We start from the raw sequence: 12974 nt of genomic DNA, 5'->3' as shown, positions 1-12974 counted from the left end.
AGATTGTGGAGGAAAAGATATTTTAGTGAGTGGTCTTCCTCCAGCCCAGGGGCGCAGCACCCCTGAAAATATGCGGCTCGCAACCGACGGTAATAATCTATCGGCGATTCATTTCTTTTCTGTTGGATGCCGAGGGCACTTAACATCGCGGAGCCCGGATCAGTGTGCACTGAATATTCCTCTCTTAGTGCTTGACAAAGAGAGGAATAGCGGTCTCGAACAGAGGGCTGGAGGCTCTCTATGAACACATGCACGCTTCTTGAAGTAGTTTTCCAGATTAACTTTAACTTCTCCCGGGCGGAGGGATGGGGTAAGTCTAAAAGACAGTGTTCTACCTCTCTAAGGTAGTCTTCAATGGTGGATTCAGTGTTGCTGGGGTCAAAACGCTCTATGTCGTGGGTGAGGGATTCAAGTTGTAGCATCCGTAATCCATGTTCTGGGACTGGGGCTGGACCGTCTGAATCCTCATCTGAGAGCTCTAGCCAGCTACGGTCACGGTAGGGTGGAAAGCTCTGCTCTGACCTCCTTGGAGGCAGGTGAGACCGCTCATGGTACACTGGTGAGACTGTTGCTCCGTAGCACTTAGGCCATGGCCGTGGCTCAGGGCGGTAACGCTGACCAGTGTCCCACGGTTGGCTGTACAGCTGCCTTTGTGGCAAGGGTGTGTCATAGCAGATCGTGCTTCATGTTTGGTCTGACCTGCTTGTCGCTCTACAACTGGGACCTGGCATGCCGCTCAGGTCCAGCATCCTCTGCGGTCTAAAGCTGCTCTGCTGGGTTGGACTATACATTACACTACCGAACCTTCCCTGCTCCCTCATGCTAGCTCTCTGCTCTGTGGCTGCCAGAGGAGGATCTCCCCTGGTACCCCTTCTATCAACCCTATCCAAAGCAGGGGTAGGTTCGCTTTCTTCTCTCTTCTGGGAACCTTCTGTTCTTTCTTCTGATCCTTCGTCTGATCCTTCATCTGACCCTTCGTCCTGCGGGCAGGGAGCAACGCCCCTTTGCCATTCTTTCAGGACGTTGGAGGTCGCCATCCTATTCTCTTCTGCCTTCCTTGCCCTTTCTTCAGCTTCTAAACACAGTTCTTCGGCTTCTAGACGCAGTTCTTCGGCCTTCAGGTGCAGTTCTGTTTCTAACTGGGACTTTCTCTGGTACAGCATTGCAAGTTGACCAAACACGTTTGCAATAAGCATATCTTTCCCTGGCTTCCTAGTTGACTCAATTAGTTTCTGAATCTCTCTGTCACAAGCCTCTAGATCAAGACTACCAAGCGCTCTGTGTTCGTCTTCTGACAATGAAATCACTGAGCTTATTAAGTTCTGGGCTTCCATTTCGATGGAGGCCGCAGAAGCTTCCACTGCTTGCTGATCCTGATCCCTTTCCATTTAATTCGTTAGGGGAAAAACGAAGCAGGAAACACAGCACACTGGCTAGAAATTGCTAACCTTGTTAGCACTACAAGCACTAAACAAACGCACTCCGTTTACTGTAGGTTTGTTACCTATACGGCAGTTGTAGAACATGCGGATAAAAAAAACGATACGCAGGTTGCTTTCATCTTGCGACCTCCTCTTTAATTTGACAGGTTGCCGATTTGCTTTTAAATCTGTGGGTTTCTAACGTTTGAATCACTCACCTTTCAGTAAGATTGGCTGGGTTTGATAGTGTGTATATGTATATTGATGTGTGCGTGTGTATGTATATATGTGTAGAACACTGTTAATAAACAACTTTTGCACACAAAATGGATAATGCAGTGTTAGAAAACCTGGCAGAAGTGGTAAAAGGTGGCAGCAGCTGCACAATTAAACCTGAGGTTTTGTTTCTTTATTCCTGCAGTTTAAGTTTAACCACTCTCCAATTGTTAAAACACTGTTTGTCCACAGTACAGAGAGCAATAGTGAAACAGCATAAAAGAAAGAAAAATAAGAAAAAAAAAACAAGTCACGCCTTCTCTACACCATTCAGTTGCAATTTCAGAAGCAACCACCAGGGGGAGACAAGGTACCTTCGCCTGGGAATTTTCAAACTGTGGTTGCAATAACCCGCCTACGCCACCAGATGGCGCCAAAGAGAACACTACACAATTTGGATCTCAAAACACTGGACCAGCTGAGTAGTTGTAATTACACAAGCTACCACTAGGGGGAGATGACAATCTCTGCCAACGTGGCCTACACTGACCCAGTCGCTGTGACTTTAAGAACTCTTTGTGCTGTACCAATCCACAATTTGATCTCACGGCTTCAGAATAGCAGCAACCAACAAACAACGCAGCCGAAGTCCCAAATCACCAATTCTCTATAGGATTATAAGTCTGAGATTCAATTAACTGGGGTTAAATCTACTCAAACCCACTGGACTCCGCCGCTGCAACACCACAAATACACCCGGTCTATTTTCAGCAGTAGTAGTGTTTTTAGCTATTTAATTAAAAGCAGTCTGGATGATTTATCTGTTATTCATATAACGGAAGTTTCAGTCTCAGGCCCACCCAGGGACGCAACTATGTTGTGCAAAATAATGTCCTGCAAGTAATGAATAGATGGTTAACTAGAACTGGAGTTATAGTTAATTATTTATCCTATTCAAAATCTAAGGCAAAATCAATTTAGTGTACTTAGGTGGATAATTGTAGCCTTGAATTATCTACTTACCGGGTTGCGGATTCACCTCTGGAGGGTTCCTGGACCGGCTGTTAAAATCCAGGTATCCACCAGTCTAGTGTCCCAGGTTAAGTTATCAGCAAAGCTATTACATTTTTAATAAAAAACCTTCTATCTCTGTTTATTCGCACTATTACCAAAAGGCGTGGATCCAACCTGAGTGATAAACCCTCCGTTATGTGAACGGCCAAAACCACTACAGATTAACCAATGATGTCTTTATTCGAATAATTCAGGATTACAGAAAACCTAACATCTATGCAAAACACTACACGCTACTAGAAAAATAAACACGAGGTAGATTAAAATGACTAGTTTAACGAAATTGAAAATAAGGAATAAAGCGAGATAGAAAACAAAGAAATAAAACCATAAGAGTCCGTTTACTGGCGTCTGAGATTGTCCAAAATACAGATATTAATACATTCGCTAATGTCCGTTAGCAGCAGGTATGATGATGACAGTGCAATTACTCATGTAAAATGAATACATCCAGCTTAATATTGGTAAAATTGTTAAAAATGTATTAACAATAGCAGCAGAAGTCGTTTAGCAAAACACATTAACAGACAATGTAGCTGTGTGTGTGAAGGAATGTAGCTAAATGAGGGACTCCCCCCCTTTCTCCACGTGGTGAGAGGAACAAAGAAAAATGGGGGAGGAACAGTCTGTAATCAAGATGGCTCCGACCGCATGGCCGAACGCGTGGCCGATCCTGACAAAAAGGGGAAAAACACACAGCTCCCAGGCTTCTGTCTCCCCAGTTGGCGCAGCCACTATGCACGATGGAACACCGCGATCCGTGACTTTTGACACAGGAAAAACGAAAGCTACTTCCAGTTAGCTTTCTTCTGTTATTTCACGTGAAATGAGCCTCCCCTTTTGGGCCGTGACCCACGGAAAAGAGGAAGAAGGTTTTTAAAGCATGAGTGACGCGGCAGCACTTCCTGTCGGAGTGTCGGCTGATTGGTCTGTGCCATTAGTGACGTGGGGGCACTTCCTGCTGGAGTATCGGCTGATTGGTCCATTTGAGGTGGCTGCCTCCCACAGTGGGCCAGGTCTTCTTTGTTCTTGTTTTGGCGGGAACTCTTTGTTCTCCTTTGTGGAGAAGAGGAGGGGGGCTGTTTCAGATCATCCAACTGATTTTGGCTCCATTTTGTTAATATATCCCAACACCAGTCTCACTTGAGTTGCTGGTCAGTCAGGAAGCTGATGTTCCACTGACAGGTGAAGGCCATCACTTTGAGCTGAGTGAACTTCTGTTGGATATCTGAGTTGATGGGGTTGAAGGCTGAGCTGATCCAGGAACAGGATCCTGGTGGATGACCCTGGGGGGTCAAGGTGTTGCAGGATGATCCAAAGTTGACTGCATCATCTGCTGACTTTTCGTTCAATTATTAAACTGCAGGGGATCCAGGAGGTGGCCTGTCATGTCCTTCAGATGCTTTCACATCAATAAAAGCTTTCTACATATATTTAAGGGTGACAGGTCTGTAGATTAACCCCATTATAAAGTTTTTCTTGGGTACCAGGATGATGGTGGAGCTTTTGAAGCTTTTTTTCTTTTTCTTATGTTAGAAGACTCTGTTTACATCTAGCTTTCTGATCTATTATGGATAAATAGAACTTCATTTATGTTGGTGCTTTAACTTGTAATAAAATAAAGGTGAGCAGGTCACCTACTTGTTACCAACTGAAGTAATTCATTTCAATTGGAGCTGCGTTCTCTTCAACTTCTTTCTGATTATCATTGTGATCATCAATGTTCCATGAGTCATGAACTAATGATTATTAACAGATCGCTTTAGCCTATCCCAGTGCATAAGCACAGAGCGAAAGATAACCTACCAGAGGTTGATAGTTTATCATTGAGCTGCTGTGCAGATAAAAATAAGTCAGCTGAAGTAGGTGTGAACAACAATTTAAGAAATGCAGGAACCAAAAGAGCAGATCTTTAACAATCATTAAGGAAAACATAGGTTTAATTGCACAAATGCATTCCCAAACTGTGATTTGTATTAACCCTTTCTAAAATCTGTCTTTGTTTTTCTTATAATCATTTAAATTTGCACATCACAAAGACTAAAATCTTTCTGCAGTGGACAGGAAGTATCACCCACAAATGGCTGCAGTCAAAGCTGCTGCTGTGGGACAAAGTTTGAAATGAAAGGAAATACACACCCCGTATTTAGAGGTGTTTATTAGCATGCAAGTGTCATCTCTAACTTCTTCTTCATTATAGTTCAAATACAGTTGAAGCCTTTCTGATGAGCTGTGCAGCAGGTCTGGATGTGAGGATGAAGAACGCTCTGCTCTGCATGCTGGGCTTTTTCTGTAAGGACATATCTGACTTTCTGTTCAGAGATGAAAAACAATCATTTCTGCATGTTGCATGTCACCTTAGTGTGATTAAAGAAATGCTTTTGAAATTTAGTGTTTATTCATTTTGCATATTTTATCTCTTTACTAGTCTAACCTGAAAATTCTCTGTTATTAACATGTATTTGTTATAATTTAGCTTTTGTTCTTCATTGCAGCGCTCTGGTCTTTCATATCTGCACGGTATTATGGTGAGAATCTGTTTTTTTCTTCTGTTTTAGTAACGAACTGACATTTTCCTACACAATTTGAATTTGAATACATTCATTGTATTTTTTCTGAAAATGATCAGATTAAATCAACAACTTTGTATTTTAATCTGTGCTGAATGTAAAATTCAGAAGGTCAGATCTAAACCTACAGTGCATGTGTTTTCTCATGAGTTCTCCATTTGATCGTCTCAACACATCAAAGTGAAACAGTGGATGAAACTACTGCAAATAGTAAAGATTCATCCCCAGGAGTAAACGGTATAGTCAGATCAGTGTTTTTAAATCATATCTGCCCTAGGACCTTCTACTATGCATCGGCGTAGGAAGCGTCCCCCCCAATATTGAAGCCAGGTGGATATGTCCCCCCCAAAAAAATTGTACCGCAAAATATTGGATTTTGACATTTTTTTAACTAGCGTGCTTTTATTTTGAAGGCGCAGCATAGCGTTACGTCACTGTACTCCCCCTCCCCTCTCTGAACTGCTGAGTGTTTGAGCACTCAAAAGTGAGGGAAACAGCGACACAGAAGTCAGAAACTTGTGAATGAGTTAAAATGGTCTGTCGGGACTGTTGCTATGAATATTGCTTATTTATAACATCTTGTTGTCAGTTCACTTTCATATATAGAAACTGAATCTTTCTGGTTTAGTCATCTTAGTCTTGGGATGATCTTCTGAACTTCTGCACCTTTATTTCCTCAAATAAACCGCTGGCTCCTCCTTTTAGGCTATAAATAAATTGACACAACATTGACAACTCTGTAGTTTTCTCTGTTCTGTACTGCAAACTGGAATTAAAGGCGCCATTTCTACCAAAGTTCTGGACAGACTGGCGACCTGTCTAGGGTGTACCACGCACCAGCACCTCCCGACCCCACTAAGGGACAAGGGTGTACAGAAAATGGAAGGATAGATAGATTTCTACCAAAGGTTTAGAATGCGTTTTTGAACCAGATGCTTCGAAGCGCCTTGTCCATAATTCTTCAACACACTGTCAGCTCCCTGTCAGAAAGACTTCAGTTCAGAGTCCATGAGATAATACTCTGAAAGGATTTTAATCGATTGATTTTATTTGCCTCTGCGAATAACTCTGCGCGTAAAGTCTGAAATATGACAAATAAAATGTTTTGTTTGATTAAAAATTGGCCATGTTAGGCTCAAGAGCTGTACCTCATTTCTGAAACCATCTCATATGTTTAGGAGCAACAATGCAGGGACAGCACAAAGGAGACAGGAAAAGGAGAGGATAGTGCAACTGGGCTAGAGGCAGGAAGGCCGAGTGAGGGAGAGAGCAACAGGTAAGATAGAGTAACTCATTCCAGTAGATACTTCATGAGAGTCCACAAAAAAGTAGAAAATTTTATATTTTGCTTGTAATAAGTGTAGTTCAGGGGCATTAAGTGACATTGTAACTTTTCCTTCTAGGGAGTTCAGACTAGGGACACACAGCTGAGAGACTCTGAAGTCAGTGGACAGAGAACAGAGCCAAATCAGCCACATCCAAAATTCATAGACCCTCAAGCTCTAGCCAACAGAACTTTACATTTCCAAGAAAAGTGGTACAAGGAATTTCCCTGGCTACATCATGATGCAGTGAAAAGGGGCATTTAAAGCACACTGTAGTCAGTCAGTTAAAAAGCTTGTCTATTAAATGTGTATTTATTGTTGCTAAATATTTCTTCATTTTTGATTTGGTGTAATTAGTCATACAGTTCGACAAACTGAATAAGCATATTTTGATTGATTTTCTTTTCTTCTTTTACTTAATGTTAAAAGTGTGAATAATTTGTTCACTACATTATCTGTGAGGGCTCTTTCATCTCAAAATTTTGTTTAATCAAAGAGATGGTTCTATGGTCAGCCAACCTATATAAATTCATTTTTGACCATTATTGCAAGTTTGACAAAATAAAACATATCAAACTTTGCACTTGAGTGGCCTACTGAATTTTTTTTAATCCAACTGAAATATTTGATTTTCTGGTGCGTATAAGGACACTAAACATGCCAAGGGCTGAAGCCCTTGAAAGACATCTCCCTTTGCTTAATAAGACTCCAGTCATTTTGTTAGGTGATATGCTCACATCTTATGAACAAATGCATTATGTAAATTTTAAATGCATTATTTTTGCAAGACACATTTATAAAGGAATAAAGTAAAAGATTAAATAGCCTTTTTTTAAGTAGCGTACTTAAGATATATTTCTGTTCAATATTTACGGATCTCAGATTTCTGACATGTGTCCCCCCCAATTGTAAACTTATTCCTACGCCCTTGCTACTATGACATATATTCTAAAACTGAACCTTTATGTGAATAAAATGTAAAGAAGAAAATGTTTCTGCCTCTTTGCAATGGTTAAAAAGTTTCTCTCTTAAGCACCATCTGCTGTCAGAGATCTGAAGGCAGAAACTGGTGTGTAGAATAAATGTTATGTAAATGTTGTAAAATCAAATTATTTTCTCGTAGTCTAAAACTGAACCTAACCTTTGAATGAATGAAAATGTAAGGGGGAGGAAAATGTTTTTACCTCATTTCAATGGTTCAAACGGTTTTGTTCTCTTCAGCACCATCTGCTGTCAGAGATCTGTAGGCAGAAACTGGTGTGTACTATAAAGGTTATTTTCCTTTTTTTACTGTGCAATTTATGAATTTTGTAGTTGGAAATGAATTAGGGGAAGATGGAAAATCAAATTATTTTCTCACACCAAGCTCTTAATTGACCACTCACCAACATTTATTGCATCCATAATTTATCTATAGTTTATCTATAATTTATCTAAGTTTATCTGTAGAGAACATTTCATTGGCAAGACAATTCAATGAGCAGTACGCGAGAAGAAAAAAAAAAGAAAATTAAATTGAAGTGGCATCAAAAATAATTAAAGAGAGTAAAATCTAATCATCTGATCATTAAAATAAGAGTTATTTAAAAAAAACAAAATAAAAAGTTTTAAAAAATGAAACAAAAATTTAACTGAAAATGTTACTAATCGTGTTAGAAAACACAGCCAAAGCTCCTCTAAATAATAGCTTTTTTATCTCTCATCAGTATTATCATTTAGTATTACTTATTACTAACACTAACAGGGAGAATCAGCTGCTGGTGGAAAATTACACTCTAGACTAGAGTCTGATTAGTATGATTGTGAATTTAAGTTTTTTCAGATACATACAGTTTCTGCGTAAGGTGTCAAGGCTCAGAACAGAGGACCCAATATTAAAGGTAGACAGACAGATTTCTCCAAAAGCATATATTTAAAAAAAAAAAAAAAAAACTGATTGGCAGTGGGCAGCTAGGGCGGATTAACATGATAAGTGACCATGTTAATCTGGCGGAGCATGATTACAAAGGTGTTAGTTACTATCTGGTCTTATAGTTAATTCCATGCCCAGAGTAAGAGGTGGATTACAACCAAACAGCTGACAACACGACTTGGCCAGCGCTGCCCAGAGTTCCAGGAACTGAAAGCCTTGAAGACTGTATATCTGGCAGGAGATCAGATCCAAGCAGACGGAGGAAGGCAAGACAATCCAGAGGACAAAGCCATAGCCTGTGTTGATTAGCTTCACAGGAATCCTGGCCAGAAGATCAGAGATCTTAATGGTGCCAAAGAGAAATCCAGGTCAGTGAAGGAAGCAGTTCCAGAGTCGTCAACAATCAGAATCCATCAGTAGTCCGAATACAGGTCAGGCAAACAGATCAGAATAGGAACAGGCAGAATCAGAGGTCCAAAGACAGAACATGCCGGGATCAGGCAATCAGAAAACACTATGACTCGCAAGAAGACTATCACAAAAGGCTCGAATAATCTAGCCCTGATGACTGGAAGTAGACAGGTTTAATAGAGACTGAAGCAGGTGACACAGATGAAAGGTGATCAGAAGCTGGGTGGAGCAAGGCAGGTGAATGGAATGAATGATCAAGTCAGTCATGGCACATGGGACACATGGGAAGTAGGATGGATTTTTTAATGGAATCAGGAAGCTGGGGGTAAACAGCCACCAGGTTTACCACTTTTGTAGTGGGAAACGGCCTGATAAAATGAGGTTCCAGCTTCCTATTCTCCACCCTCAAAGGTGGGTCTTTAGTGGAGAGCTCAGACATCTGGACTTCCCGGCAATGAGTTGCCAGAGTACTCTGGCGTTTAGCAGCCTCGGCTTGACTATCCAACTTACTGCAAACAGCTCTAACCCTAACCCTTCTCCAGGCTCAGTGGCACCTAAGAGCAGATAACCAGGCCAACAGAACTTCAGAAACCTTTTTCTGTATGGTAAACACTGGAGGATGAAGCCCAAACAAAGAGAGTCCAGTGGTGCTAGAAGTGGCAGAATTGATAGCATGCTTGTCCCAGGGAAGTTGGCTGACTTAGATATGTCAATGATAGTGTGGATGACGGTGCTACCTTCAGAAAAAGGTAACCTGGGACGGGTTGATAAAGGTTGCAGAAAACCAGTTGGGGGTCTTCTGGGTGTTTTGGACTGATTGCAAAGGGGTAAGCTGCTACAAACTCCTGCACATCTGAGGACAGGGAAGGCCACCAGAATTGTGCCCAAATAATGTTGATGGTTTTAGACAATCCAGGAAGACAAAAAAAGTGGGAACCGTGACAGAACTCCAAGACACCTTTTCTCAAAAATTGCAGGCACAAACACACAGAGATTAAGAAGATCCTCCGGGTTTCATGATTACAGAGCTTATTTCTCACTTCCTTCTCTAAATCAACCATAGTGACAGAACATCTCACAGACTCAGGTACCTCATACTCCTCTGTACCACCAGAGCTCTGTTCAACTGGTTCAAATGACCTGGACCAAGCATCAAGTTTAACATCACTTGTCTGTAGACAATGACAAGTTTAAGTGCCCAAAAAAGTGCCAACCTTGCTAGTCTGGGGTTAAGTCTCTTAGCCAACTTCTGGTATTCAAAGTCAAAATCACAACATTAATCTTGGACCCCTCCAACCACTGTCTCCATTCCTCCAGAACCAGCTTTATCGCCGTAGCTCCCGATCCCCCACATCATTGTTCCACTCTGCGCTTGAAAGTCTCTTGGAGAAGAAGACACAGGAGTTAATCTTGTTATCCCTGGCTTCTTGGCTGAGGACCACCCCAACTCCAGTACTATAGGCATTGACCTCCAGAATAAATTGTCTTTCTTGATCGTGAGAAGACAAAACAGGTGCAAAAGCCTGTTCATTTCAACAGAACTTAATCTTATCTGAAGTGAAGGCATGAAGGGGTGCAGTTATCTGACTTATGTTTCTGATTAACTTTCTGTAGAAATTAGCAAACCATGGTCCATGGCAATCTGATCAGGGGAAACCACAAAACCCAGGAATGACATAGTTTCAACATGAAATTCACATTTCTCAGCTTTAAGAAACAGCTGATTCTGCTAGAGGTGCAATAGAAAAGCTCTGAGAGTACATAGGAATGTAATCCAGATATACAAAAACACAATATACCACAATGTCCCCATTGACTAAATGTCAGAAAGCAGCTGCAGCGTTACTGAGGCTGAAAGGCATGACCAAATATTCGTAATGACCTGTTGGAGTGTTGAATGCTGTCTCCCACTCATTGCCTTCGCGAATACATACCAAATGGTACGCATTGCAGAGATCTAGTTTTGTAAAGATCTTGTTTTCATAAAACCTCGAAAATCAATGTAGAGTCTGAGAGAACCGTCCTTCCTGCCCTCAAAAAAAAAAAAAAAACACACCAGCAGGGGGAGAAGAAGGGCGAATAATCCCTGCCTTCAGAGAATCTTAAATATATTTCTTTACTGCCTGTGATTCAGGGGCCGATAACGAATACAACTCCCCCATAGGGGGTTTAGTACCTGGTGGTAAGTCAATCCCACAATTATAAGGTCTATGCGGAAGAAATGCGTTGTTCCTGCATTTATAGAATACCTCCTTGAGGTCATGATACTCCTCAGAGACGTTTGGCAGGTCTGGATAATATTCATCCTCCTCCTTTTCAGCCAACAGCTCTGGTTTAGCAGAATGTAGGTGGGAACATGAACAAGATGTAGCCCAGTCAAAAACCTCCACTCTCTGCCAGTCAATGTGGGTAATGTTTGAGTAACTAAATTTAATCTTGAACAATATGGACCTGAGGGGAATCAATAATCAGAAAAGTTAGCTGTTCAACATGGTTAACCCCCACCACTTGTTCAACTGGTTCAAATAGCCATCCAAGGCTATTACCTTGTGGGAATCCATCAATGGATAGAAGCCTTATACCCAGTGGTCTGGCAAAGTCCCCATCCATAAGTTCATTATCTTCACCAGAGTCCACGAATGGAGACAGATTATGACTGCAGGAATTAACAATGTTACAGGAAGCAGAAGATCTCAGGGGACAAAAAGTTTGGTGTGGTTCAGCAGGATATATTCTATATATTTCAGTACAGATCCATCTCCCTGTATTAGTGACAGAAGTCCTCTAGAAGCCTCCCGTCTGGAGAGAACTAGGCAGAAAAACCGGATTACATATTTTAAAAAGGCACTACTAGCTACATGAACTAGAAACTAAATATATCTTTAAGAAAGAGGCAAATGCTGGATTTCATGTCAGCCCAGTGAACAATTTTTGTTTGTTTGGGAAACACTGGAGCTGACAGATTTCATCCTGAGTGCAGCTAAACACTGACTCAATTTTTTTCCAACAAACACTTGCTGTTTGGCAAAAAAAAAGTTTAAATGATTAGGACTACTGGTACTGGAGAATCGACTCCTAAGTCATACTTTTTTTTCAAGCTATGGAAACCAGTGAGGCCCAGAATTTTAAGGGATAAGCCTATAGGCCCTTTCTTTGAACCTATTGCTGTTGGGTTAAAGTCAGAGCAGAATGGATTCTATATACATCTGACCAGAACACAAAAACATTTTTATAACTTAGAGTTAGACTTAGACAACTATTTTGCTTTGTATCCCTTTCAGTCAGTAAATGATGATAATAAAATTATATTAATATAGTCCCATTTTGGTACTTAAACAGAAACAGAAGGGCATGGCATTTTTAAGTTTCCAGATGCTATGTGCAACAAAATAACCTAATTTATCTACTTTAAAAAAAATCTGCAACATGGGACCCCGTTAACTTATATAGAGAGAGTTTTGATAGGAGCACATGAGACTGTGTAGATTATAAATAGTGCTCCTCATAAACAGACAAGCAATATATAAATATACATATATTTTTTATCAATTTCTGGCATAGAGAACATGTGCTGCTCCCATGGGAGCAAATGGCACATTGACATGAAGCATCAGCCACAGGACCAAACAGGTGCATTTTTAGATTTTGGGCCAGTCACACACCTGAGATATTTCACCTGTTCTGTGATGGCAGCCTTTATCAAGATTAATAAATAATTTAACATCGCAATGTTAAATTATTTATTAGTCTTGGCAACAACAATGTGACAGTAAAAAGCCTCTTTACTGGTGTATTTTCTCAAATTCATTATCCAATGCTATATTCTCCTGAAAAGAAGTATAATATTTTATCACATAATTATATGTTATATGGCAGCGTTTTTCAGACCTCAGTTTTAATGTTTTGAATTCACTATGTAGTTAATATTTCTATTTTTTTGGATTGCTGTAATGATATTTATTTTTTCTTATTAGGTCAATGTACCGATTTACTGATTTCATTTTTTAAGTTAAACAGACTTTTTTGTTCTAAATGTTTCTGTTCT

The 12974-nt window shown here is 40.6% G+C and overlaps 1 protein-coding gene and 1 long non-coding RNA gene across 2 annotated transcripts in view; both read left to right on the top strand.

The window, feature by feature from the left end:
* The window catches only part of LOC119796602 (Fc receptor-like protein 5), a 131713-nt gene that overhangs the window by 54779 nt on the left and 63960 nt on the right, over positions 1-12974 (top strand). The gene's annotated exons all lie outside the window — the stretch shown is intronic.
* On the top strand, positions 4911-6520 carry LOC119796618. Its single transcript, XR_005282494.1, has 3 exons — positions 4911-5003; positions 5207-5239; positions 6460-6520. It is a non-coding gene; the product is annotated as an uncharacterized LOC119796618 (long non-coding RNA).

This window comes from Cyprinodon tularosa, unplaced genomic scaffold (genome assembly GCF_016077235.1).
Source record: "Cyprinodon tularosa strain WSP-4 unplaced genomic scaffold, ASM1607723v1 ctg553, whole genome shotgun sequence".
Taxonomy (NCBI): Eukaryota; Metazoa; Chordata; class Actinopteri; order Cyprinodontiformes; family Cyprinodontidae; genus Cyprinodon; species Cyprinodon tularosa.
The sequence above is the reverse complement of the archived record's forward strand: the minus strand, read 5'-3'. Positions and strand labels throughout refer to the sequence as shown.